This window comes from Phymastichus coffea, unplaced genomic scaffold, assembly GCF_024137745.1.
Source record: "Phymastichus coffea isolate CEN01 unplaced genomic scaffold, Cenicafe_Pcof_1.1 PCOF00014, whole genome shotgun sequence".
Classification (NCBI taxonomy): domain Eukaryota; kingdom Metazoa; phylum Arthropoda; class Insecta; order Hymenoptera; family Eulophidae; genus Phymastichus; species Phymastichus coffea.
The window spans coordinates 7,473,628-7,501,469 of record NW_026706825.1 but is presented as its reverse complement, the minus strand read 5'-3'; the positions used below and the strand labels follow the sequence as shown (position 1 = coordinate 7,501,469).

At 49.8% G+C, this 27,842-nt stretch overlaps 1 protein-coding gene across 3 annotated transcripts in view; it reads right to left on the bottom strand.

Annotated features, from left to right (window-relative positions):
* The window catches only part of LOC131673701 (uncharacterized), an 80,834-nt gene that overhangs the window by 45,181 nt on the left and 7,811 nt on the right, over positions 1–27,842 (bottom strand). For 2 of the 3 annotated variants that reach the window (XM_058951913.1, XM_058951932.1), the window contains exon 2: positions 19,203–19,263. The exons of the other annotated variant lie outside the window; for it this stretch is intronic. The gene's annotated coding sequence lies outside the window, so the exon portion shown is untranslated. The remainder of the gene's footprint in view (positions 1–19,202; positions 19,264–27,842) is intronic. 3 annotated transcript variants of the gene reach the window in all.

Genomic DNA, 27,842 nt, shown 5'->3' with positions numbered 1-27,842 from the left:
TATGCGATACGTACGCAATAAAATTCAAATATATGCAGTAGAGAGCACGCAACTAGCGAAACATACTATTTGATAACTTTATGTCAAACGTAATAAAGCACTCAGAGAGAGAGAGAGAGAGAGAGAGAATGCGATGCGGGCGGCGCGTTGGGGCGCGGCATCTACTGTACACTGATTAACATGCAAACCGAGCATCGCTACGTCATCGCAATTCACGCTAACGTCCTCCTAGATAATGCTGAATAGAATACAAGCTGCATATGTAAAGCAGGCAATAAAGTCTGGTCTTTCTCGTCTATTCCGCGTTTCAATCCACACTGCTTTGCACTCTCTATCCGTTGGCAATCTTACATAATTTTCCCAATTTTCATTCCGCATTTATTTCGCCTCTCCGCGCACACGTCTGTCGATATCGAGTTACATTAATTTCGCGGTTCAATTAAACTACGCCGCCATGAATAAATAATCGAATTGTGCTCGCGAGATTAATGTAATACGAGTTGCGCTGTAAATCGAAAAGAAACTCGGGAACTGGGGGCGCAGTAACGGAATTAGTTTACACGGTACACGATGGAAGTTTTTTTTTCACTTCACTCTGACTGCACCCCCGAGGATAACGAGAAGGAAAAAAATGCGCGAAACATCCTACTGGCAACTTTAGATAGCCAAACAGCAGATTTATGCGATACGAGTATGCGATGCGCCTTTGCAACGCCGTGACGCCTAACGTACACAAAATTGATCAATCAGTCATGAGAAAATAGTTTTCGAAGCTTCGATATATCTGCGGGTTGAAATCTCAGGTGATTAGGCGATTGAGATCGGCAAAACGGTGTCAGTACGAGGGCAGGCAAGTCAGGAACAAGATTGAAAGTCGAGCTGCCTGTAAAAAAAGTCCCCGGCAGTTTAGTAGAGTGAGACGAGTCAGGTTCCAAGATGGTACACGTGTGATTGGACGGAGAGAAGAAAGAAGCTATAAGAAGAGAGATAAGAAGGTCGAGCGATGTTCGCGCGCGTCTCGTACGGTAAAACTCATTGGATATGCTCGACGTGTCCGAGAGCTCGAGCTCTCTCTTGAACGCGAACGTGCAGGCTACGTATATACATATATATCCGACGGAGCTGCTCGGCGCCGGAACTGATTTTTTTTAAGTCAATTCTCGCATGGCAAAATATCATCGGCCAAATGGATGCTGCTTGACAAGCACAAACGGCGACTGTCAGGGAATCCAATACTCGCTGATGCGCGTACATATTTTCGAATTTATTGTTCCCGCAGCAATGTAGGGCATAAATTTAAAAGGAACAACACTCGAACGCGCAATCCCATGTAATGTAGCGCGAAAAAGTAGCAAAAGGGAGAGTAAAAAAAGCATAAAAGAAGAACAGACGAGGGAAGGAACGCGTGCACTCAGTTTATTGGGCATATAAACTCGACGGCGCAGTGCCGGCATCCTTTTATTCCGCACTGCCATGATCGAGCAAAGGAGAGGGGATCTCACTGTAATTTCCAAGTGAGCGAGTTGACTCTGTACAGGTGTATTTACTCGGCTGTATGTGCGTTCGTTTCCAGACGAGCGAGCGTAGCGCGAAATCAAGGCGCGAGAATTACGCTGCCTCGGATAGGAGCCAAATTAACGGGGTCGCCGCCGCTGCCGCCGCCGCCGCCGCCGCCGCCGCCGCCGCCGCCGCCGCCGCCGCGCGAGCTTGCCCGCTGCAGCGAGTAATGAGCATAGCCTCGGATGAGCCTCTCCGCTGTTTATGCACTCTCGTACTCGTGTCGACGACTGCAGCAGTACTCAGCTCAGGCGGCGAACGCTTCTTCTTCCTCGTTAATTATCGCCCATTTGCTCTCGCAGCCGTGTCGTTAAATTTGCATGATGGTCATCGCGCGAATCGGACCGCCCGCCTGTAACGACCTCTGCCTCTGCCCCGCTCCGTCTCCCGCGTGCCGCTCTCATATTTCTCGTGATTATCAAACTTTCATCGCTGCTCGCCCGACTATTCCCGTCTGCTTCTACTGGAATCCCGGCGACGACACTTGATAAGCGCCATTGGAAACGGCGCTCGAGCGGACAGCGGCTAGTCCGACTCGCGCGCGTCGTTGTCGTCTCTCCCGATCTCTCATTGGTTGTTCGGATCTTGCGGCAGAACTAACGGTACGGCGGGAGCGAGCGCTCGCTCGACCGTTTATATCATTATCGCACTTGCTCGCCTGCCCTCTGCGCCCGTGATGCAATGAGAGAGGCGCAGCGGCGCGCAACACGCATATAATCTGCCTCAGCCCCGCCGCGATCGATCACATTTTCTTGGACAGCGACAAATTGGCCGCTTTTAAGCTCTCATAGTCGGCTTCGGCCACAATTATTAATTGCCCAGTTTTATCGCAAACTTTCTCTCTGATAGGCGCAATTTATTGTTCGGAGGGGAAATTCAGAGTTATAGTACTCATTTCAATTGCACTTATTATCGTTTTTTATCGTGCTGTATAAATCATGACCAACAAATTAGCAAATGACGAAGCTTTTTTTCCCATCTGGCGTCCGAAGTGAGGAGAAAGATCCGCAATGACTTTCCATTCAGAGTCTTTTAATATCATAGTCGTACGAAACCTTTCGAGATATTCCAGATTAAGATGATGAAAGCGCAACGTAAGAAAAAAGATTTCGTTGCATTTAAAGAAGGTAGGAAAGAGTTCATACTCCTCGCAGACTAAGAAAGCACTTGAGTGGATTAAGATTTATGGCGTGAAGAGAAATTAATCTTATCTCGGTTTTCGCAGACAGACAGTCTATTATATTCTGGAAATAGAATTTTATATATAGACGTTCTCATTCCTTCTTTTTCTAATTTAATTTATATCTACGATCTTCATCTTGAGAACTTTCATTTTTTTATGATTGCACGACTCCTTTCAACAGGTTTCTTCGCCTTCCGTTTCTTCTAATTGAACGACAAATGCCGGTGCATTTCCGCTGGCAATTTTTCATGATGAATTAAGAATCAAAACAGATAAACAAGCAAAAAAGACAAAAAGACCAAGACTGCCAACATCGTCGCGCGAGCATCGGAGGGGAAGGATTTAATTGCGATTCTCGAGACAGCGCTGACGCAGCTCTCAGTGGCGGAGCTGTCTTTGGCTCTCTTGAGCGATAGAGAGCCTGATTGCGCTGGAGAGCGAGATACATACGGCAATAGGACGTAATCAATTTTGAGATCGGCCATCGACATTGACATCGAGGGCTCTCTCGTGTGTGGCGAGTCGAGTGACGGACGGATAGAGCTGATGCCAGAGTACATAGCGCTCCGGCAAGGTCAGGTCACATATGCAAACGCGCGCCTGCGCGCAGAAGCTTGCGAGCTTTCGTTCGGATGGAGCCCGTGGCCACCGGGGGACTTGGCAGGCGAGTGACGTCAAGCCGTGCGGCGCGGATCGATCGCAGCGCGGCGGCGGCGGCGGTGGCGGCGACGACGTCGACGACGACGACGACGACGACGACGACGACAACTGCAAGGATCGTGTGCAGCCGACGGCGCCGCGCGACCCTGAAAGTGAAACGGTTTGTGGGCGCGGCTGCTCCCGCGCTCGACAACCACTGCTCGTCTGCGCAGCCTCTTTCGTAAGCCTATGCCGCTGTTGCTCTTTCCCTCGCGCGGATCCTCCGCGTCTACGTTCGTCGGAGGAGCGGGTTGTAGGTCCAACTGATCGCGGCGTCACTAGCGAGCTGCGCCCGGCTAATATTGCGCGCGCTTTAGCTGGAGCTTCGGACGGGAACTTGAGCTTCCGCGCGAAGACATTGCTGCGAGCAACGAAGGCATCGGTATCGCAGCGCAAACAAAAGCCGGGCCACCGGTTGATTAGCGCGTGAAAATTGCACGCTTTCAAGCATAATGAAGGCGAGTCTCGGAGAGAGAAAAAGCGGCGGTTGGAACGGCGCAGACTGAAAAGTCGAGAGGGCGCGCGGCGGCGGAGGAGGCAAAATGGGAGAAAGGCCAAAGTAACAAGCGCGAAGCCACAGAGAGGAAGAGCCGCGTAGCTCGGCTCTGATGAGAGGCCGCCAAGACGTTGCTCTCGCAGCGAGCCAATAATAATCGCGCGCGCTTTCTCTCCCCCTCGTTCTTGCCATTAAAATAATCCGATAGTCTGCGACTCGCCGAAGGCAGATTGCGCCGGGCCGCGTCAAAAGAGATATCGCGGCGGCGACGCCGACGTCGCCGACGACGCCGACGACGCCGACGACGACGGCAGCGGCAAAAATTGCGATAGCGCAAATTACCGAGCCGCCAGAGTCGCCTGATTGAACCGAAATTAAGCGCGCGACTCCGCCGAGAGAGAAATAGCCACGAGGCTAAATGAAAGAGCCGCGCGCCCGCGCTTCTTATTTACGGCTCTCCCTGGAGTTTCCGTTTCTTTCCTTCCTTCGGTCACCCCTGCCGCACTTTTATTTTTACCCGACTCCCTCCTTTACGACCCTTTCCTCAATGGGCGTCTTATTATTTATGTTTACGCCGAATCGGCTATTCGAAGATAAAAACGCGATTCAGGCATGAATGCCAAATGCTCCTCAATATACACCCGTGAAAACCAGTCTTGTTCATTGTGCCATTATATATTTCTTATGGCTTTCGGATAACTTCGCGAAAGTGTATTATATGTTGTAGGGGCGACTTACGGAGATACCAGTACCGAAAAGCTTTAGTTGGAGCTGGCAATTACCTGCAACAAAACAAAGAAAATCACTCGTTAATGACATTTTTCATAAAGTCAATGGAATTTTTATTGGAATTTGCACGCGTTCGTGCGTCACCATGAGGCACCGTGCAAAAGTAATAAAAGCAACCTGACCCGCTGCCTATTTCTTGCTTGATACAACAGCAGCAGCAGCTGCTAAACACTAGAAAGCAGCCGAGGTATGCGAATAATAATTACGAGCTGAAAACACGAGAAAATGAGCATGCAACGGACCAGAAACTCTGACCGCCAAGCGACTCGCCGAATTGTCTCGTCGGCAAAAGCTGAACCGCGAATTAATTGGGTACATGCTAATGTTTACCGTGTACTATATGTAGCAAAGTATAAGACGTAGCCGCAAGGGGTGTCGACGCGACACTCTATTCTTTGTACGTTATCTGCCCGCAAAGAGCGTGTCAGCGTGCAATGTATCGTTCCCCCAGCCTTCGTTTTTTGCTGACGTCAAGCGCCTATCATCTCCGAACGCACTTTCGAGCAGACGGGAGTTCGAGGATTTGCGTAAACAGAATTTGTTACGAGTTGGCAACGCGATATTGATGAAATGATTTCGAGTGCCGATTTATACTATTCAAACAAACTGACTGTGAGTGTGCGTTGAAGAGATTTACTGTCGCACAGCCAATTTGTTTGAAAGATTATTGCTTACGCAAGCATTATCAAAACACGAGCCTACGCGACCAGTACATGCGAACTCGATACTAATGTGTTAGACAAGCCATTAAAATTCACAAGCGGCCCTTATCAAGAGCGAGAGAGAGAGAGAGAGGTAAGAAGATGCGACCGCTAGCAAGGATCAAAACAGGGGGAAGACGAAAGCTGTCTAAAACAAAAAAGAGCGCGAAGAAAAGAAAGAAATAAGAAAAGTAAGAGCCACGCATACGTAAGAGGGGGCCGGCCACCCTTCTGACGCAGTCCGTCACAGCTGACGCGGGGATAAAAGTTTCAGGCGACTCGCGTGCGACAACGTCGCAAGGCTAGTTCCTCGCCGGCTCTGGCCGCGAATAAATTGCTGCCCGAGAGTCCGAAACCCGAGCAGGCCGCGCTGAATTGACCGGCAGAGCGGGGCGTTTATTATCATGCCAAAGGCCATAGCGCTCCGTGACCGCAGATAAGGACCACTTTCCCGCGTCGGACCCTCCTTTCCTGCGTTCTTCTTACCCTTCCGTTTTCGACGCCGCCGTCGCCGCTGCTGTTGTACGTCGCATGGCCGTGTTGCGGTGGAGTCTTTTTTCTCGAAGACCTATCGCCTTACCGAGCAGAGAGCTGCCGACGCTCGCTTCTTAATTTACCTTAGCGCCGGGCATTCTTCTCGGAGGTCGACCATTCTTCGACGCTCGCTCGTCGATAGGTGAGCCAGCGCAGAACGACAATTAATCGAGCATCTCTCGCGCGCGAAAGAAGGCCGACGGAGCTAGGCAAAGGACCTCTCGCGGTTGGATTATCGCGAGCGATACAGCGGGCGCTCTTCTTGGGCTTTATTCGTCGCGAAGATGTAGCGGCACCGGAGAATATGCTCGTCACGGACAAAACGGCTTAGCCGGCACTTTGGCCCAAGCAGTCGTCGTCTGTCGGTATAAGGGAGGAGAAGGGCGGGCGCAGCTTAGCTCGCTTTCGAGTATACGGGGCTTGCGGAACTCGTCCACTTTACGCGCGGGTTGCCGGCGCCGGCATCTCGCTCGGGTTCGGACCAACTTTTCTCTTTGGCGCGAGAATGCGCAGCAGAGGAAAAGCTTCTTATTTGCTTCTGCGATTTATCGAAATTTAATGCGCCCCTTGCCAAATCAATTCCATCTCTCGCTCCCCATTCTCTATATCTCCCTGCTGCTGCTGCTGCTGCTGCTTGTCGCGCTGGGCAGCGCCCAAATCCCATAAACTTTCATAACGACGTCTGGCTGTCCGCGACGCGCTTCTGCAGTTTCTCCTTTTGCGCTCCTCGGGATTTTCTCGCTTTTCTCTGCCTCGACGCGTGCACGCGCCGATCTGACCGGAAAGCTGCGTTGTTGCGAGGCGAGACCAAGACAATGGGAGTAATTCGAGAGCCGTCGTAAAACGTTTCGTTTATTCCGCCTTGACGGCGAACCCGCGCCACTCCGCGTATTCAGACACGCGAAGAAAAAGTGCGACGAGTCCACTTGATTTGGGCATGAGGCGCGGTGAGAGAGAATCCGTCGAGATGCCAGCGAGTAGCAGTGCGGTATAGGAAGGGAAAAGGAAGAGGCGCGGGCCGAACGAAACAAACGGCCCGGCGAGATAGCGCCGCAATACCATCGCCCGTTAAAGATAGAACTTTGCCAAATGCCGCTAGGCTACGACTCTCGAGGAGATAATGCGCGTCGCGGCTGAAACTTATATACGAGTGCGCGCTCGCGCGTGGCCACGCCTCCATTTCCACCTTGTGAATTATACGAGCTTGTCTTTTTCCGCGGGACTGTCTAATGTACGCCCGCAAGCCGGAGCATCGATAGAGCATCGGGCGTCTTTCCCAAGCGTGCGCTGGAGGGCGCGCAGCTTTGAACGAAACAGGTCGGCCGAGCTAATTAGCTGCGCGTCGGCCGGTCGAAGCGACGCGGGCGTCTTCTCGGGAAAAAGCGACGAGAGGACGTGACCCCGCGCAGGACCTCGTTCTCGCCGGCTCTCGATGTCGCTTTATTCTGCCCCCGCTGGTTTCTCGACTCTCTGCTGAATTCCCAACGACGGGTCTCTTTCTTGGCTGCCTTCGTTCCCCGGTAAGAACCAGTCCCCGACTGTGAAAGAGAAGAAACGTTCACCGCGCGGTGCGCGCTCGCCAAATTGAATGCGGCTGCGTCATCGATATTTGTCGGCTGGAAGTCGTACTTCCGCGGAATACCGGCCGCGGGGAGACGGGGAGAGAGAAAAACTGGCGAATCCGTCTTCGAGGATTAGAGTGGTCTCTTGTTCCCGGCGAGGCTTGCTATATCGCTGCGCTCGGCACTCGGCGCACACCCGTGGCCAAGCCGCGGCGGCTTTGCGCCAAGAAAAAGCCGGGAGAGGCGCGCCGAGCACGGCCGTAAGATTGATCATGGCTTTTTTGGACGACAACCAGATATATCGCGCGCGAGTTTGTTCGTTTTGTTGTTGTTTTGTTTTTTTCGTCCGGCGTTCGGCAATTACTTTCGACGCTCGGCCGGCTGCATGACACGCGAGCGCTCGCGAAACCGGAAAAATGACATGCCATTATCCGCGAACAAAGGCGCGGCAGAGGCAGAGAAGTCAGTTGGTCGCGCGAAAGCCCAGGTCCGAACGCAGCTCGACGACGCGCTTGGCACCACAGCGGCGGCGAGGCGGAGCGCGCGTGCACGCGTACGTGGCGAAAGTGCCGGCCGAGATTAAACTGGGTGACAAGGCGCGCGATTTCGATATCAGCGTGGAGCGACCGGGCGCCAACAAAAAGTAGCCTAGCGGAGTATCCATAGCGACGCGGCTGTAAGTGCACGTTTGCCCTCCTGCACGGCGCGCCGCTCTCTTCTCTTTCTCGGGCCTATCTCGATCTTGCAGGCGGCACGCTCGTTCAATTTATGTGGCTCGCGCCGTTAGCATGCGAATAATACAACGCCAAGTCTCCGGCTGCTGCTATATCCTTGGCCCTTCTCTGTTTCGCCCTTTTCAGTCGAGCTCCATTTCGAGCAGACGCGTTGAATTGCCGGCGAGGGTGGAGCGGAAAAAGAACGCGAGAGAGGCGAGCTTTTTACGACTTCTCTCCGCGGCTTCCATCAAATTTCAGCGATTCCCAAAGTTTGCCCGCGTTGGCGGGTCCATTCGCGCGGACCTTTGGAAGCGAAGCGATCTGGCTGCACCGCCGCCATCGCTCGCAGCTCGCAGCCTTGACATCGATTCAACTCTGCCGGCTGCATCCTTTTATCCGTGTGCAGCCAGCGACGCGTATGCTCTTTTTACTCGCGCGCCCTCTCCGCGACTGTGGCTTCCAGCGCGACGCGCGCACACGCACCGAGAGGATCGAAACGCGAGACGTTGCTTTCGCTGTCGCCGCCTCCGGAACGTTCGCGAGAAGTAGCCGCTCGGCCGACGGGCCGAAAGCGCCCGGAGCTTCAGCTCCGCGGCTCCCTTGTTTATCCAGATTTTAGCGCTATCGAGCACCATATTCAAGCTCCGACGACTCGCTCGCAAAATCAAACGTACCCCTCACGGAATATTCATCACTCGAGCCGCATTTACATACACGCGGTCGCATAAAACAATCGATCTTGGATGGACCGCGTGGACTTGCCTAATGGCAGTATATATACGGGGCTTGCACGACTAATTGAATCTAAGCCGTAATGGCGTCTAATTGCAAGACCCTGTCGGCTGCTGCGGCGTCCGTGTACATGTCAAATTATAGCCGAGCCGAATGCTGTCGTAGCGCGCAAGCGCAAACATCGTATACTCACGCGACTATATTGTATCTCATAAAAATCTCAATGGCGCCATCTGCGTCGCATTTACCACGAGAGAGGGATTAACGTCGACATTATGCCGCAAAGCTGTGCGCTCGACACATCATGTCCGACTCGATGATTCGCGCGCGAAAAAAAGCACGCGAATCGTCGGCGGATCGATAAAGAGCTTCAAAATTACTCTCTCTCTCTCTCTCTCTCTCTCTCGCTATCTCGCTCGGCAATGAGGGAGGCTAACGAGGAGTAGATCTCTCCTCCAAATTTTTTTTTTTCCGACAAAGTTCGTCGAGCCGAAAAGAGCCCTCGGATTCGATCGTAATTAAACGATTCGCGGCCAAATGGACTTACCGCGGCGGCGACCGGCTGGGTGCGCGCATAATCATTATCGATTCGTCATGCGCGCGGCGAATTAACCGGCCCCAAAAAGGCCGACGACGCGACGTTTCCACACGCGGCGCGCGTACGATATAACGATTGGCTAGTAATGTCAAATTGGAGCGCGTTGCCGAAAAGAAAAAATGGCACATCCGTGTATTGAGTGAAATTTAATGTGCTTTCAAGGGCGTAATGGAAATCGAAAGCGAATAATTAGAATCGTAATTGGCGCGCGCACAAACGGTATGTATGTATATATACATACATACATATATATATATGTATATATACGGAAAATGAGAGGTGCGATATCATTAGCCCTGTGCGAATAACGAACGGGAAGCTTTCCCTCCCTCTCGTGCGAAATCCAAAATTTCACGTTCAACTTAGTGGCGCGCTGACTGAAAAATATGCGCTTCAAAGGCTATGCTTCATAACCCCTCCCCTCCCCCCTTCTGGTCTACACTGAATGAATTATCTTTCTAATTAGACGCGATTGAAAATTAATCCAACGAGCTGGGCTGCGTGCGGGGGCTTTAACGCCAAATTGCGGAATGGAGCCTCCCATCGCCCTGCGAATATCGGCGTGTTTCGTCGCTCGGAACATGCCGTTATTCGCGGTCATTATGATTTTTTGTTCTACCCGCGAGACAGATTTATCGATTCATTGAGCGTAACTGTTTCTTTACTGTAGGCACATATTGCACGCAAATTCCAATGCATCCAATCGATTAAGCAAATCAACAGTGTTCTAATAGAGAAAAATCGATGTTTGATGCTAACAGATGCATCAATCAAAGGAAATACTTCGGATAGCAACGTGTTACGTAGCGCCAGAGGAAAACTGCAAACTGTATTCTATGTATTCTACGAAACTACCGTTCTGCGAAACTTTTCCGAACGCAGAAAGTTATAGGGCGAAGGCAAATAGACGTTGCATCGCGCGTCGCAGCCTCTAGCCAATTGGATAAAACGAAAACTCCAACTTTTCGAACGTGTTGGTAGAGCACTGGCAGTCAATACCAATCCATAAGTTGCAGCTCGTTTGCTGCTGGCTAAAGCGCAAGCTGCCGGTGAATACGCGCGCAGATGAGCGTCATTCTGCGCAACGGCGAGCATCGAGGCGATAGACGATGGAGTGAGCAGTATGGGGAAAATTAGATGCGCGCGCCTCGGCAATGCCCAAGGTCTCTAATGAAATTCGTAAGAAACCCCTATGAAATAATAAAGCGTCGAGGAGAAATTAGTTTCGTTTCGCTCGAGATATATATATATATATATATATATATATATATATATATATCCTCGGCGATTAGATATACCGCGCGGGGGGCAGTTACGCCGATTAGTCGCGGCGAGAGGGTGCCAATCACATCGTTGACGGGAGACTTCGACAACGACGATCAACTTTGTTCAAAGTGAATTTGGATTTGCCTCGGGTGCCTCGCCTTCTTGCAAGTTAATGACAGTACGCGCACAATTAACAAAAGCCGCGCCGTCACGTCATTTACGAACCAATGTCCTTTGTGCCGCGCAACGTCTGACGTTCGTGTTGTTTATACAGGCGGAGATTCGTTCAGCTTCTGTCTTCCTCTGTATTTCTTTCTACAGCCAGATTGTTAGAGCATTTTACGGCGAGGATTTGCAGACGGTGCTCGAGTAGCCGAAGAAAACTTGGATGATGAAGTTGGAGCGCGGAGGAATGCCAGAGCTCCTCGAAAAAGTGCAACACGCTCGAGAAAAACGTGAATGGGCTTTGACATGAAGAATTCCCCCCGCAGCTAATTGAGCGAGCGAAGCCGGCTTGGGCGTCGAATAATTGCCAGTATATAATCCCCCCCCCCCCCCCCTTTCCTGCAGGAGTCTTCCCCCGCGCCGCCACACGCAAAAGTACAATTGGCCTTGGCGCCTACGGAGCATTCGCACAATGGAAGGGCACTATCGATCGGCCGGCACGGTGACGGTGGTGCGCGAGCGAGGCCACCAAATTACGAAGAGCCCATCGTCGTATTCGTCGTACTCTCCCTCTCGATCGCAACGTGCTATTTTCATGATGATTTATCGCGCTGCGGGGAACGCAGCGAACGACCGAAGCGCCTTTCCCCGATTCTCTGCCTTTAATGGGCCGAGCTACAACGCCGATGCCGATGTTGCTGCTGTGACGCCGGCAGGGGGGACAATTTTACAGCCGAACGTAAATAACGTTTCATTTCGCGAGACACTGCCGGAATCTGGCCGTCTCTCCCCTTTGCGGGGGCCCGATACGCGCTTGGGTCTCCGGCAAGCCGGGATCAGCCGAAGGGTAGAGTCGCCTCATTGGCAACTGCGAGCGAGGATCGTTCCCCGGCTGTCGCCGCGACGACGGGGAGAGCGTTTTCTCCTTGACGTCACTTTGAAAGCGAAAGCCAGAGAAGCGCGGCTGCGAGCGCAGGTGCGAACGCAGATACACGCCGTTAATCTCGACTTAGGCCTGGCGCGCGCGCGAAGCGAGGCGCAAAGCCACTTACAGCTGACCGCGGCGCCGACCGCGACACGCCAGGTTCTTTCTTATTAATTAACTGTAGCGGCGGCGGCGACGACGACGCCTGTGCGCGACCGATGCAGTTGCCTGCAGCCGCACGCGAACGGGCTTAATTACGCCAATAGCAGCGAGCTTGCCATTGATTTATCGATGTACATTAGTGCCAATTATACCGCGGGCGCAGCGACCGACGGCAAAACAATGGTTTGCACGGGAGCGCACGCTGCCTCCGTCGATGCGACTAATAGGCGTCGGCGGATTTCCGCTAGGCGCCTTTTTGCGCTCGGTGCCCCGCCGAGAGGCCAACGAACGTCGCTGATTTGCGCGCTCGTGTGGCGCCTTCGCGCGGCGACGTCCTTCGGTGGCGGCCGAAAAGGCGAACGATCGACTCGTCGCGCAGCGCTACCTGGCCGCCCATCGAACGCCGAGCGACGCGAGATACTCGGTCGGGAGAGGCAGCGATCGTTCGACTTAGAGAGTGCTCCCGGGGCGAAAAATAACGCCCGGCATAATGGGACGGCGAGACGAGAGAGCTCGTTTCCTCTCGCAACGCTCCGCTGGCGAGCTGATGGATATAGCTGACGCGCCGCCGCGGCGAACGGTCAGCGACGCTTATGCAACGCCGGAGAAAGCACTGACGCGACGACGCCCCGCGACTCGTTTCTTCTTTTGCTATGGTTCTCGCTTCGCCTGCCCGCGCGCGCGATCGCCCCCTTCATTTTTTCTCGGCTGACTCGCGTATGTCACGGTGAGACTTCGTTTTCGTTCGCCGAGAGCCTCTGATTAATGAACGCTATCTGAATTACGTCGAAAGGCTTTCAGCGCGGTCAGTCAACCCAATACGGCTATGCTGCATACGTTCCGGACAGTTGGAAAACGAATGCATAACGCGGCTAATTGAGATGCTCGATAGAGTTTCGGGTACGTGTGCCCGAAAAGAAGTGGGCGTTTGCAAACGAAACGAAAAGTGCGCAGACGCACGAACGAGCGGCGTTTACTCCAGCGTGCGCTCGCTGCGCGGAAGAACGGAGAGGCCGAGTCGTACGCGCGCGCAATATCCGGTAGAGATTTGTCGTTCGATGCAACGCGGCCCGCGGTCCAACAGCGCGGCTGCCAAAATACGCCGACTGTACATTGGAGCCGAGGGCTCGCCCGAGAATCTCCGACGCGCGTACTTCGCGGCGCTCCCCGTCCCCACTTTTCATCTCGCTCGTCTGCTTCCGAGTCGCCGTCTCTCAAAGTCGTGTCCCGTTTTTTTCCGGGGAAACGTGCTGTCGCCGCCGGAACAATGCCGTTTGCCAAGTGCAGCCCCTCAAATTTGTAGCTGCCCTTGTATGACTGCATAGCGGCATTTCCGATCCTAGCGCGGCTCTTGCAATTTCGACCGGCAAATCGTGTTACATTCGCCGGAAAACGAAATGCGCGAGCGTATTCCAGAGCAGGTTGAACGAGCAAAGTTATATAAACCGAATGGGGTGAGAGACTGGAGGTGCATCGGCAGCGTACGAGATTTATGCGCGAGCGGAGCGAGTGCGCGGTTCTTCCGTAAGCGCACTGTCTTGATCTCACTCCCGTCTCCACCGAACGGCAACTGCGGAGGCATCGGACTTTCGCGCGCCGCTGAAACGCAGGCGCATTTCTCAAGCAAATCACTATTACTTTGGCGAGGCTCACAAGAGCGAATGCGATTCGCGCGAGCGACACAATTAAAAAGTAACCAAGCACGACGTGATCGCCGATCCGGCTAGATCGTGTCGCCCCCGTGCACTTGTCGTACAAGTGCTCGGTAAATCGTTCGCGATACCTGTGTGATGCTCGACGTTGCCAGCCACGTACACGAGCCACAAGTGATGAAATTTTCCACGCGCGAATAGCCGCCGCAGCGTTGTGATTTTTTTTATTGTCAGTCGTGTCCGTACGCTGGGATAATTGGCTGATTTGTTGTGCAGCCAGCGATTATTTTCAGGTCAATTACTGGCTCCCACCGGATCAACGGATTGTATATAAATATCCAATTCCGGAGTATAACACAAGTCTCCGTAGATTATTAATCCGCTTCAAAGCAGTGGGTGCAGCGTCCGCGATGATCGCGTGACGCGAGCGTACGTCAAGCTGCAATTGATCGTCCAGCTGAATAGCAAACGGCGAGAAGGTTCGATTGCGTTCGATTGCTGTCGAGTGACGAGCATAATTTAATGAATAATTTTATGGATTCGATGGTTGTTACACGGGCATTCCAATAAAAGTTGCATTGAAATGAAATGTTAATTGTCTCGGTGCTTCTCTGACAATGGATCAATGTTAAATGGCATCGTTATGGCATATTATACTCGTTATCGCAGAAAATTGAATACTGTATCGGTATAGCATTTCGTAACCGTAGCTAAATTGCACGATATCAGGGAGCAAGAAAGCTCGAGGAACACTGAAAGCTGACGTCGGAGGGTTACGGCTCGTTAACGGAGTTTGGAAAATGCGCGCGACCGAACGGATGAGAGTAGTTGTACGCCAGCACACGAAAGCGACATAATGGAGGACGCGCTGTTCCCATATCTTGCGGCGAGCTCGTGTTTCCAGCCGACGGTGGTCCTGCATTGAAAGAGAATACCAATTCCGCGACAGGCGCGCGCTTGCTGCACTATCGCCTTGCGCGTATAATTTTTCCCCGATCGAGTTCGACTCCCGTGCCCAATTGGCGTCTTTCACAGATCCTTTCACGCGTCTCCCCCCCCCCCCCCACACGCGGCTAATTGGATAGCTTTCGTTTGCACTTTCGAGGCAAAACAATCGATGCAAATGCGAAAAAAGCAAAGAACAATCCAGGCGAAAGAATGGAGAAACGCGCGAAGGAGAAAGCAACCGCGAAAAGGAGTTGGCGCATACGGTCGTGGCTGCGGGCAAAAGGGCCTATACAGGGATATCCCTACGGGCTGGCGAACCAGTTCTCGGCCGGAGCTGCTTTAAGCGTGCCGCTTCGCGACTGAGAATTGGGACGCTCGCTACGGATAATTAGCCAGTAAATTCGGGAGCTTTTCTCGCAGCAGCATGCTTACGTCGTAAACTCTCGAGCTCCAGACGCAACGAGCTCCTCGCGCTCCCTTTTTACGAGTACGCTATAAAAACTGCCGCGCGCCCCAAGTGGACTAAAGCCTACGGAATTTTCTCTCTTAATTATTACACGTTCCGACAAGAATTGATGATTCGCCGAGGTTATAAACAATCCGCGGCGAAAGTTAAGCGATCGCACCGTCGCTACTTTTATGAATATCGCCCCGGGAATTCGCTCTAATACACTGAGCTTTCCAGGCGAAAGCTTTTCATAATCGTGACAATGAAATTTCAAGTATAAAAGAGGGCACTGACTTGGCCGATTCAGCGGCAAGAGAGTCGACGACGACAGCGTGTTCGATCAGAGACGCCAGACAACAGAACGCCTCGTCACACTCGCGGCGCCGCAACAGAGGCGGCTGGTCGTTCGTCATCGCGTCTCGAAGAGACTGCTGCCAATTTAGTTGAGGCTGCGTCGAAAGGGACAGGGGGCTTCGTAACGCAGCTTTGTTCTTCGCTCTCGTCGCGGATGTGCTTTTCGAAATTACACGCGTACGTATTATTATACAGTTACGTCGGAAGCACCGCGATCGCTCTGCCCTGATATCTGAATCAGCAGCAGTAGCAGCAGTAGCAGCAGCAGCAGCGGCAGCAGCAGCAGCCAGGTATTACGTATACATCGCCGCTGCATCCGCATGCATGAAATAATTGAACGTACGGCGGCGATGCAACTTTCACTATGGTTTCGCAAAGCAAACGAATCTATTAGCAAATTGGCCGACAACGATCGGCGCATTGCTACTTTCTAAACGCTCTCGGTGTGCACAGCTTCCGTGCACCGCGAAATGACGCGTGCGATATGATCTCAGCAGAAGGATAGCGGGATCCGCTTCGGCAATTTGCGTGAGCTCGTGTACAAGCGCCTCGGCTATCGCATGCGAGAGGGAGCGCGCACTCCAAGTCACGAGCTATAAAGCGCGGCAGCGATAAAGAAGCTGCTGCGCACTGTACGCACGCGAATCGTGACTGGCTCCGCAGCGCGGCTCATTGATCAGGCTTGCGCGCCACTCGATTTCGCAATCCGCCGTCGGTGCGTGCGACGGCTCGATCGTTCTGCCGCGCTCCGAATCGTTCTCGACGTTGTAATCTCGACTACGACTCTATTCCCGGGAGAACGAGCCGACAAGTATAGCCGTCAACTGCTCGGACAAGCGCCTAAGCGAGGTAGCGCTTTAATTGCGATTTCATTACGCGCTATCTCTCGCTCTTCGCGTCTGCTGGGCACTAGGAAAAATAAGCAGGCAAAGGGAAAGTCGCCGAGCGCCGACGAAGGAGCGGACAACGAGTCACAGTCTGACACTCAACCTGCTAGGCTACGCGTGTTTCTGTACTACGACTTTTCTACGTCCGCCTGCACTGCCTCTACGAATTTTTTACACAAATCAAAAAAAGTCCACTGCTCCGTGCTGCCGCTGCACTGACCCGCTTCGCTTGTGGTTTCGCATGGGCTCTAACAGATTCTCTCTCTCTCTCTCTCACTCTCTTTCTACTTTATTTAACGGTGTGCTCATGATTTACGAGCGGCGATACGTCGTCGACGTTTCCGCAGCTCGTTAGCCAGCCAGACCGTACCGCGCACGAGTATGTGGCCGATACGCAAATGGCCAATGTCGTTGTAAGCTTGGCGGGTCTGTATAACGAGTTTCTCGCGACATGCACGTTTGTTAGACAAAAAAAACAGACTAACTTTGAGAACTACGTTCCGTTTGATTTCATACGCTTGTTAAATTGACGCAATCCCAATATGCGCTGGATTGTCGCTGTGAATGAGATGTTTGCACGTCGTCATAGCGATCGCGATGTAGACATTCCTTCGGGCAATTCATTGATGCAAACTCATGTTAATTATAGATGTTCGTTTAACAACTCTCCGCGATGAAAAAACATTAATTGATAACTTGATTTATGAACGTTTATTAAAAATGCTCTACGTTCTGTGAACGTTGTATTCAAACGAAAATTGGTTAATAATAATGTATCATCTTTGAGTTGCTGGTAGTAGCGCCACGATACTCTTGACGCAAAGACCTGCTTAATCGAGAGAAAACGGAAGCACAGGAGCGGACGGTTAAGAATGCAAGAAATATGGAGAAACTAATGATAACTGAATAGCAGACGGCGGCGAGCGAGCTACTGCTGTAGATTTTGCGCCTGGTCGTTCGGTCATAACTCGCGCGCGGCATGGTTTTTGCGCGCGGTATCCGTTTCAGCGATGAGCGACTTCTTGCGCGCGCCCGAGCCCCTCCAACGTTAATTCGACCTAATTACCTGCAATTAGCGTTCTTTGTTGTTGGCGGCTGAACGAGACCGACAAACTTGGATCGTTTGACTGCGCGTAGGTGCTATTGGCGTGTGATGCACACGCTCTCGTTTCACGTTCGATTTCCATAAGCTTCACAGCCGTTATTTGTGGTAATTTGGACAACTTTCTACCGGAGCCTCAATTGAATTATCAGGTGCATTTTGATTTTCTTGTCCAAGTGGCCGATCAAAATAGTTGATTCGTTGTACGGGCTCTTTTCTCAAAATTAAGAAGAGCAAGCGGCTCCGGTCTGCCCAATGACGTGCAGCGAATAAGCATTTCAATGTAAAATACTGCCTGCGCAAAGCTGATGAAAAATGAAGACTGCTTAGTGGGAAGAGAAAAGTAAAGGGCTTACAAAAAGTGTAGTTAGAAAAAGTTGAAAGTTCCCCTTGGCAAAGGATGGCGGAATCCCCCCTATTCTCACGCTGGCCTCTAAAATCCCCAAAGTCAATTTGAGTCGCTAGCTGCAGGGCAGGGTAAAATAAGTCTTAATTTCGCGTGCTCGCGCGAAACCCATACTCACTGTACGGAAGCGAGTTTTAATCAAAATAGTGAAGTTAGGCGAGGAGCGCGGAGTTCCCCCATCTCGATCGCAGGAGGGGTCGTAATGGCCTCGAGGAATCGGCAGCACCGACGGAGGGAGCGAGAGAGAACCAGTTAGTCGGATCAGCTGAAGCTACACACCGGGGAACTACCGTGTAGCGCGAGCGGTCTGACAAGGAGAGAGCAGTGGGGACGAAAAAAAAAGGGGAGGCCCCGTTCCTCCCCCTTTTCTTGCCTTTGCTTTGGGCTAAATGCTGTCCAAGCGGTAACTCAGCGAGACACTCGCGACTAATCCGACGACTGTGCGCGTGCCGTCGCGGCTCTTTACACGCCACGTTATGGCTGCGTTCTCGCCGCCGTCGCCGTGTCTGTTACTGAACTTTACGCGTTGCGAACGGCCCGAGATATCGCTGCGCCTGGCGCTGCAGCTTCCGCGACAGTTTGTCGTCGTGCGAATTTCTTTATTCGAGATCGACCACCGCAGATCAAATCGAATTGCGTTGATTTCACTAAAGCTGGCGTTATTTTTGCACGGAGCACGCGATGCACACGCTAATTGACTCTTCTCCCTCCCCCGCGTTTTCTACGGATCTTTTCCCAGGTACAGCTGGCGTTTATTGTTCTGGCGAATTGCGCATCTTCAACGGTAAGAGTTTTACAGCGGCGCTTTCACACGCCCGACACACTGGGTTAATGGACCGAGAGCACAAGTGATTTCTTTATTGCTGCAATATAATCTCGCCCGTCCTTATCCGGCGAGCGAGTGACGTAGGAAAAATAAAAATAACGCAAGCACTGAACGTTGAGCAGCGAACAATTCAGTGCAGAAATTGCTTGGTCGTATTTCACGTATCAGAAATACGGCTGGCTACATTAACGATGACATTAACGGTGGCATGCATTCGTTATTGGAGTAGTTCACAGAATTAGTATGTACTACTATGATATACAAAGAGCATCGATCATTAGGCTCGATTTGCAGTGGCTAAGCGCCACTACAGCGGACGGCGATTACTCGGCAGCGTTCGCTCAGTTTGACAGCGCCAGCCGTGGAGCCAACGGCAGGGTACGAACGCTTTGGAGTTTTCGCCGAAACGAACGGTGTCCGGCCGGGTCGCGGAGCCGCCAGCCGTGCGCGAACGCTCACGGGGTGTCGAGGTGGAAAAGAAAGTGCGACGCTACCTTAGCTGCACCGCGCGACTGCCGGGCGAAGATCCATGAGCACCGTCAGGTCCGCTCCGCTCTGCAACAGAAAGCAATAGTTTGTTGGGAATGACGCGAAGTGACTCGGGAACGGCGCGCTTGGCGACGCGCATCGGAGCACGGCCGAACCGAGCGCGCAGCCGAGAGAAGCGGCCGAAAACGAACCTCCGGAAATAAAGCCGAGCTCGCGCGCGAGAGCGCCGGCCTCTTGGCCCCGATCTCCATAAATCCACGTTCGCGCTAAAGCGAGTCTCGCTCTTGCCCTTTCTCTTCGGCTAGCAACCGAGCTAAAACGCCGATATTGCGCGCTGGCCCGCGCATATTGCCAAGCGAAATTGGCCGTGTTGGCCCCGGGCTCAATTATATTCGAGCCATACGCTCTGGGTATTCGGCGGAATGCCGAGATTTCAACGAATTTCCGGCATTTTTATCCTGTACTTCTCCGATGAGTCCCTGCCTCTCTTTTACTTTCATTAAGCCTCGCCGCGCTTTTCCTTACCGTGTCCCTGCATGCGTCCCTCGCATTACGTTCCGCGTTCTTCCCTCTCGCGGTGCGCCTCAAGCTTTCGGCATCTACGCTCAGTTGCCACAAAAAAGTGTACTAAAAGTGTCATCGGATTATGCAATAAATCGCCCGTATCTGAACTGTCAGTCGGTCGTGGATTACCAGGCGCTTAACCAAACCACACTCTCGCGACGTGGATTTTTCTCATCGCTCTATATATAATAGCGGAACGCTGTCGTGGCGACTTTGCGCAACTAAAACCTTTGCATAATCAAATAGCAGTGTACGCCAGTTGTAGTCGGCGATGACAACGGAAGCGCAGAGTGCCTTGCACTCGAACGAGCCCGATGTGGGCCACGCGTCTCCTCGCGCGTCTCTAAAAATACATGCCAAGGCCAAAGAGCTATACATGCGCGCCACGCGCATTTCCGCTACGCTCGCGCGATCCATCGATTTCAGCGATTTTCAGACGTCGCGCGCTTGTCAATCCTGTCCACTCGAGCTTTCGTTTATTCCCCCTCCCCCCTGCTGCTCGCAAAAGCGGCTCGCACTCTCATCGCGCCGTTAAATTTAGAAAAAGCTCAAATAACTTTTTCCGCGTCTATATCGGCTTACGGCCCTTCTGTAGGCTGTAAAGTTGTTTTTCCGTTACACGTAATTTTTATCGCTCGGAAATGTATCATCGTGGAACTTTACGACTGCGTCATTTTTTAATGAAAAATAAATAAATATATAGAATGATTTTTCTTTTAGGCACGAGAGATGGATGAAATAATTTGCCAGCTTTCTCCTAATGTAGACTACGGAATGAAGACGAATTATACACGCGCTCGGCGAACAATGCAGAGCGAAATAAATCAACAGAAACAGCGACTATTCTCGGGTTGAATCCTAAGCACGCAAAGGGAAAGAGAGGCGTAGCGCGCGAAAAATAGCGTTGGCGGTAAACGAAAGAAATGCAAGAAAGCAGATTTCCCCGTAGCTTGAGAGTTTTCCTCTCTCGTAGCGCCAAGCTCCGAGAGAATACACTTGGTACGTGCGCTAATTTATTTAATGAGACGCTGAGTGGTTGGCCTTTACGGCGTCTCTCTCTCTCTCTCTCTCTCTCTCTCTCTCTCTCTCTCTCTCTCTCTCTCTCTCTCTCTCTCTCTCTCTCTCTCTCTCTCTACCGCCACGAGAAACAAAATATGCAAATTTGGCAGACACGCTACACACAATTTGCCCGACATTTTGGCGTCTTTTTCCTTTCTTTTCTTTTCTTTTTCTCTCTTGCAGCGACGCGCAGTAATGAAGCCCCCAAAGCTAATCTCGATGCATATTGCATACGCGCTGCACGTAGCAACAGCTTTGAATGCGAATTAAGAGGCAAACAGCGGCATTCGTTTCAAGCTGGCGTGCACAAGGGGGATCTGCTTATTTATTTATGCGAGCTTTTGCGGATGAATTGGTACGGTATGTGCAATCTAGAATGGAAAATAGCTGGCAAGGAATGCCACGCGCGCGTTACGTAAAGCTTTTTTATGCAAATTCCGTGTACGACCAAACATTCTGCACTTGATGATGCTGTTCAGTCATTCTCGCGTTTAGTCTGGTGTGCACGTGTCGCTTTTCGAGGCGAGAGCTTTATCGCCTGTGAAATCAATCGGCTTGTTTTATTTTCTCTTCGTTGATATTCGCGCAACGGTCATCTAGTTTTCTGTTGCGATACACGACAATTCAAACGTAACGTTTTTGCACTGGAGAATGATTTATAAAAAAAGAACGATTACAAGGAACAATGAGATCTCGCTTTCTACTATCCGACCGTGACGACAATGTCTCCGTTGCGAAATACGTAAATGCTTTCGGCTTGGTCGTCGGTGTTAGGGACAAAGGGACATAGAGAAAAAGAATATAAACACCAGGAGAAGAACAGATAGGAGTGGAGTCGACGGCGCAGTTCTACTCGTCATCGTCGGGAGCAAAGAAGTGGCGCGCATTCAGATTTATCTGCAAGATTAAGGAGCACCTCTGCCCTCTCACTTTTGCCCCCTTTCTCATATCCTGCCTCGCTGCCGTCGTTTCTGTAACCTCGGCGAGAAAAGCTCGGCGACGAGTTCATGAGCGGTTGCGGCGACTGGCATTTTTCTATATACAAAAACACGCCGCAGTTACAGCAGTTATATCGAGAAATGGCGGCGCCGCTGTTGAAGATTCTAGGAGCATTTTAAGGAAATTCGACAAGGAGAAAGGAACACGTATTACGCCAGTGTCTCTGCTCTCTTTCCTTTGTCTCGACGTTGTGGCCCGAGAGTTATCGCTTCTAGATCCCGCCTGTATCGTCGTTGCACGCGTGAGCAGCAGTAGAAAATGGGTCGTGCGTTATTTTTTTTTATTTTCTCTTTGTTTATGTTTGTTTTTTTTTCTTTGCAAAATTAAATTTTTACTACTCGCGCGAGACCCCCAAGCGGACTACGCTGCCGTCAGGGAACAGTCAGCATTTTTTGTGTGCTACCGTCGAGATTTATATGCTCTCCAAGGTCTTTATACGTTACTGCTGTTCTTTTGATTAAATCGTCGCTGAAAGACGACGGAGACTGAATATAAGAACGGGCGTGCGCTGATGAACTCGCCCTTGTTCTTCCTTTTCTGTTTCTTGGTATAATTTTATTACTCGCTGACCGAGACAAATTCAAAGTTTACGTGAACATAAAGTAATGCAAATTCTTAATGAACAATTTCACTGGCGTCAATCGTCAAATCAATAACATGAAAATAAGTCACTAATGATCCGAGTGACTCATTAAGCTGCGTCAACGAAATGCGAGAGTCTTTGATAAAAACGTAAACAAACACAGAGAGAGAGAGAGAGAGAGAGAAAGAGAGAGAGAGAGAGAGAGAGAGAGAGAGAGAGACAGAGATAGCACGGGAGCAAAAGTCGAATGCGGCGATAAGGAAAGATGTCAAGTACAGGAAGTCACACGCGTACACACACAGAGTTGTTATTTGATATTGACAAGCGCAAACGCAACTGGCATGAAAGATTAACTTAGCTAACTTCTTACGTACATACATGCTGGTAAGTATGCGCTACATGTATAACATCGACTGAGCCGAACGTAGCTTACGTCAGGCAAATTAAAAGTATTATAGCTCGTGCCTGCCTCGATTGTAGATCGAGAGCTACTGCGATAATTCGAGTACAGTTGCGCCCACTCTTGTTTCACTAATCCGGGAGCTAGATATGATTCCGTGCGTATTAAGATGTATAAAGAATGAAAAGATTAATTCTTAAGTCTTTTGACCCGCTGAATCCGAATATTTCCAGCGTTTTTATGAAAAAAATTATACGTTTTGTTTGAAATGCAATTGTTTAATAAAAATTACAAAAGAAAACATTTTTTTGACCTGGACACATTTTCTTTTAGTTATTTGGCTCATTTTTACATAAATGATCGTTAGTTTTTCACGTGTTCATCACTTTTCATATGTTGAATATTTTTGTTAAACCGGAAAAAGCACTTTTTTTTATTTCAAACTTGCTCTACAAAATAATACACTTCAAAATTATTCCAGATTCCGGCGTCATAATCTATTCGCAATTGATAATTAGCATGTTTTCGAGGCACGGAACGAGCTTTCAAACGAGCGCGCACAACGGAACCGCAGACTTTCGCTCGCGCGCTCGTCGTTAAATTGTACTTTGAAAAAAGAAAAGATATAAAAAAATCCATTAACATTAATCATCTACTTATAATTATAATAAATAGCGAAATTATTATAATAGCGAAATAACGCTACACAAGTCTAATTATATTAAAAATGCAGGAAAACCATAAAATTCATCGCGAGAAAATTTACGTACAATTGAGCTTAAATTTTTACGTGTAGAATTAAATGGAAATTTGTCATATTCATCACATGTATAACGTATAAAAAATATTCAATCTTTCAAAAGTCAATCTTTCTTTGTTTCGAAACTCACGATATTACCTACCGTTCGCCGCTCGTCGCTCGTCGCATTCATTTTTACAAGATTGTTTAGTTGTAATTCATCGATAGAAGACAAAAGTACATGTAGTTTCTTTTTTGGAATTAATATATCATGCTAATCTTCGTATTCATAGAAAAGAAGATACAACTATATTATATTTTTATCCAAACAATGAACTTGTAGGTATGAAACGTAAGAAGCTCGGATATCGTGTAATTTTATCAATGCTGCTATCGGTGGTAGTTGATTTAAATCACAGTTTATTGGGTAGTGATAGTATAATAACAATATCATCGAAGCTGATCAAAGACTTTCGTTCAAATTTATGCAGGAAAATTCCGTTCTTACTCATATGAATATCATGGCACTCGTGTTTTTGATAAACAAATAGCATAATCATTTACTTCATGTTTTCAACTAGCTCATTCAGTAATTGGAGATTCCATTTTATTTGCCAAATTATAGTTTTAGAAGTACTATTCACCGCATCCGGCTGCTATACCACAGTGCTTGCTAACAACTCATCTTCGAAACGCCACTGACACCCCAGTCGGCACAAAAAATATAAATGTGCAATGCTTGTTAGCGGCATAGTGCAAAAAAAGCCCTACCAAACATATCGGGATTTCAACATTACGAGGTTTCAAAACGAACGTAATTTGTAATATAGTCCTCGAATTTCCCTTGTTTATTTTCATACTGGATTCCAAATCGCTACTGTAGCACAGAATATCAAATACTAAAATGTTAAGTCTTATGTTATTTTTTGTAAGAAAAGTATCAGTGATTTCACGAACATTCGAAATTCTTCAAGTTTGTAGTACATTGCCATGACAGTGACTCTAGTTACAAATATATTTTGATGAGAATGAACGACAAGCGTGCGAGCGAAAATCTGCGGTTGCGCTACGCGCGATTATTTAAAAACTCGCAGCGTACCTCGAGAACATGACAATTACCAATGGTGATAAAAGTGTGGCGTCGGAATTGGCGTTAATTTTGAAGTATATTATTTTGTAGAGTACAGTTGGAACAATAAACGTATTTTTCCACTTTAAAAAATATTCAATAGATCAAAAATGATGAACGCGTATAAATTAGTGGAAAACGCCAATTTTTCGACCTTCAGACATTTACGGCTTACTTAAAGATTATTAAGGGTCTTTCCATATAAAAATGAGCAAAATTAGAAGAAAAAGAAATTTGATCAGGTCGAAATACTGAAAAAAATTAAAACTGACCCCCACTGACTTCAAATTCAACTTCCAATTAAACAAAACCTGCGCCGAATGAACTGAATGCATTTTTTTCGTGGGATTGCTCACATACCGATCGTACGTATACACTCCAGAGATTTGGATTTCTCTTTGTCAAATATAATTGTCAAGTTTGATTATTCGTCAGAGCTGAAAAGCGGGCAGCAGCCGATATATATATATATATATATATAGCACGAATAGAAGTATTTTCAATGTTTGTTCGTCAGAGCAAAAGCTCCATGGAAATTTAAGCTGTAACCCAGTTTCCAAATCGGACTGCTGGTGGCCGAAACTGACTAGGGAGAGAAAGCTATAGCGCTCGGATAAACGAAAACGATAAAGCTCATCTCCATATCGGCCACAAAGGCTCGCACGGGGAAAAAAATCAACTAAATAGGAGACCGGTTTTCCAATAGGTGCAGCGAGAGAAAATTCAGAAACAGTTTAGCGACAAAGAGGGAGAGAGAGAGAGAGAGATAGCCAATCAATCCTTGGCACAGTTGTCGTCCGCTTTAGAAACGCTGGTCGGGGATTTTTGAATTGGTAATCGGTTAATTAGCATTTCTCATTCGCTCATCGCAGGCAGCGGCGACGTAGTTGGGCCTCTGCTCCTACAAAACACAGCTCCAACGCACACAGCTTTGTGTGCAGCAAGACGTGCACGTCGTCGTCGGCGGTGGCGGCCACGACGCGGCTATCGATCGCAGAAATATTTGCATCGAAAGTCCCTTGCGGCTGCAGAGAGTCGCGTCGCTGCAGCGCTCGCCCAAGTGTCGGAAGTCTTCGAACCCTTCTCCCCTTGCCCTCCCCCCCCCCCCCCTCCCCGCGCTATCAGACTACGACGACAGTTCGCGGCACTCTCGCGTAGACTCTCGGCCAGACAATCGCGAGCGTGCGCGTGGAGCGCCCGTATCTTATCTAAAGCCGAAGGGAGCCTCGGATTTTTAAGTGTGCAAATGCACTTTGGCGCTGGTAAGCCAATTTGCTCGGGAGCTTTACGATACGACTCGTCGCGCCGAGGCTTTACGTAAGCGAGACGCAGTAGATTTTTCGCAGGAAATTGGCCTTGCGATGCAGCTCGCGCCAAATAGAAAGGCTGCGCGGAGGTGTTTTCGCGGCAGCGGCCGACGCTGACGCCGCCGCCGCACCGAAATTGCCCGGCCGCACCTCCTCGCGCTCGCGCGCGTTACCACGTCGCCGCTTTAAATTGCTTTCCGCGGGGGCAGCGCTCTCTCGCAAATTGGCTGTCGTTTTCGTTTGCTTTTAACTTGTCTTTGCGCGAACGTTCATTTGGAAATTGAAGCTCGTTGTGGCCCGTTACTCGGCAGCGACGTTTCGCCCGAAACCTAGGAATCATCGCATCGTCCTGCTACCTCATGAGTTCGAGAAGCAACACCGTTCTTTTACAACTGTGGCAACTACTTGTTGCGCAACTAACTAACTTAACAAATCACTTGAATTATCGACGAGTTTCGCGTATCGTTGCACTCGTCGTCGGAACATATTTCGTTTTACTTCGGCCGCGAAGTTAAAGCAACGGGGTACATTGAAACAGATGGACGCAATTCTTCCGAAAAACGTCGAAAGTTTAATTAGTCCAATTAAAAGCGTCTTAGACAGGCTGAGGCAGGCCGAGATAGGTAAGAGAGGGCTTCGCTTTAATTAGGAAACATCCTTTTGGCGCGTTAATCGAGCCGAGAAATGAACGGCTCCGAGACTCGTTCCTGACATCTACTCCATTGCCTGCATCTCGTAAATTAGGCGCTTCTCCGTAGGCGAGTCCAACGTGCGAATTTTTCTCTTGACCCTGAACATTTCTGTTTCGTGAAATACTTTCGCGATTACTTGCTCAACGGAATTTCGAATACAAGCTACGAGCTTGTCCGTTGCTACCGAACGAACAGCAAGGATCGCGAATAAAAATCGACGTTCAAGGTGAGCTTTAACCGACTGGAAAAACGAGCGCAAATAGCATAGAGGCGCGACCACACCTCGGCGTGCGATATCAACTCGGCCATATCTCCGAATTCCACAGCTGGAACGCGTGGGCGATGAGAACTTTTCAATTTGTCGCGTTCGTGTCGCTGCGTCCTCGTACGCGCGCCGCATATAGAAAAAGAAGAGTCGAGAGACAGAGAGAAAAAAGAGCACGATAATCGACCTACGCACCTGCGTCTAAACAGTTCTCGCCTTATATACACTCTCTCTCTGTTTCTCTCTCTTTCTATTTTCGCTGCGATGGCGTCGACACGACGACGAAAGGACAATTATCGCTGGGGGCCCCTTTGTGCAGCGAAAAGCCGCAACTGCGCTCAGCGTCACGCACAGGGGGATTCATTGTTGCTGCTGCTTTCCTTCTTTCTCTTTCTCGTTTACTCTTTTACCCTCCCTCTGCCTTCGATCCCTTTCTTTTTATCCGCTTTCCTCTTCCGCTCCCCGTCATTTTTAATTTTTCTTTCCGCTTTTCTTGTTTTTCGCTTTCGGCCGAAAGGAAATTGCACGCTTGAAATTTCGCACGTTTCCCTCGCTTCTTCGCGATCCCTCATTTATTAATTCCCTGCCTTTTTCTCGAAAACTTGTAATATGCACCGAGTAGAAACTGAAATTGCGAATCGGAAGGGCAAGTCGCGAAAATCAACGAGCGCGTAGTTGAAAAAGAATTGGCGACACAAGGCGCAGGAATGAGGACAGTCGTACAAGTATGTGCGATTACCCTGATGGTCATGTAATACACACAGATTGTCCGCCAACTTGTATGTCGTTTTATCGGCTTTCAGATCCATTAGTCAGCGTGCAAGCGTGTGTTTTGTATGTTCGATGCAAGAGAATCGTCGTATACACAATGCGTATTATTTTGGACCGCATTTACGCGTCGTCACTTT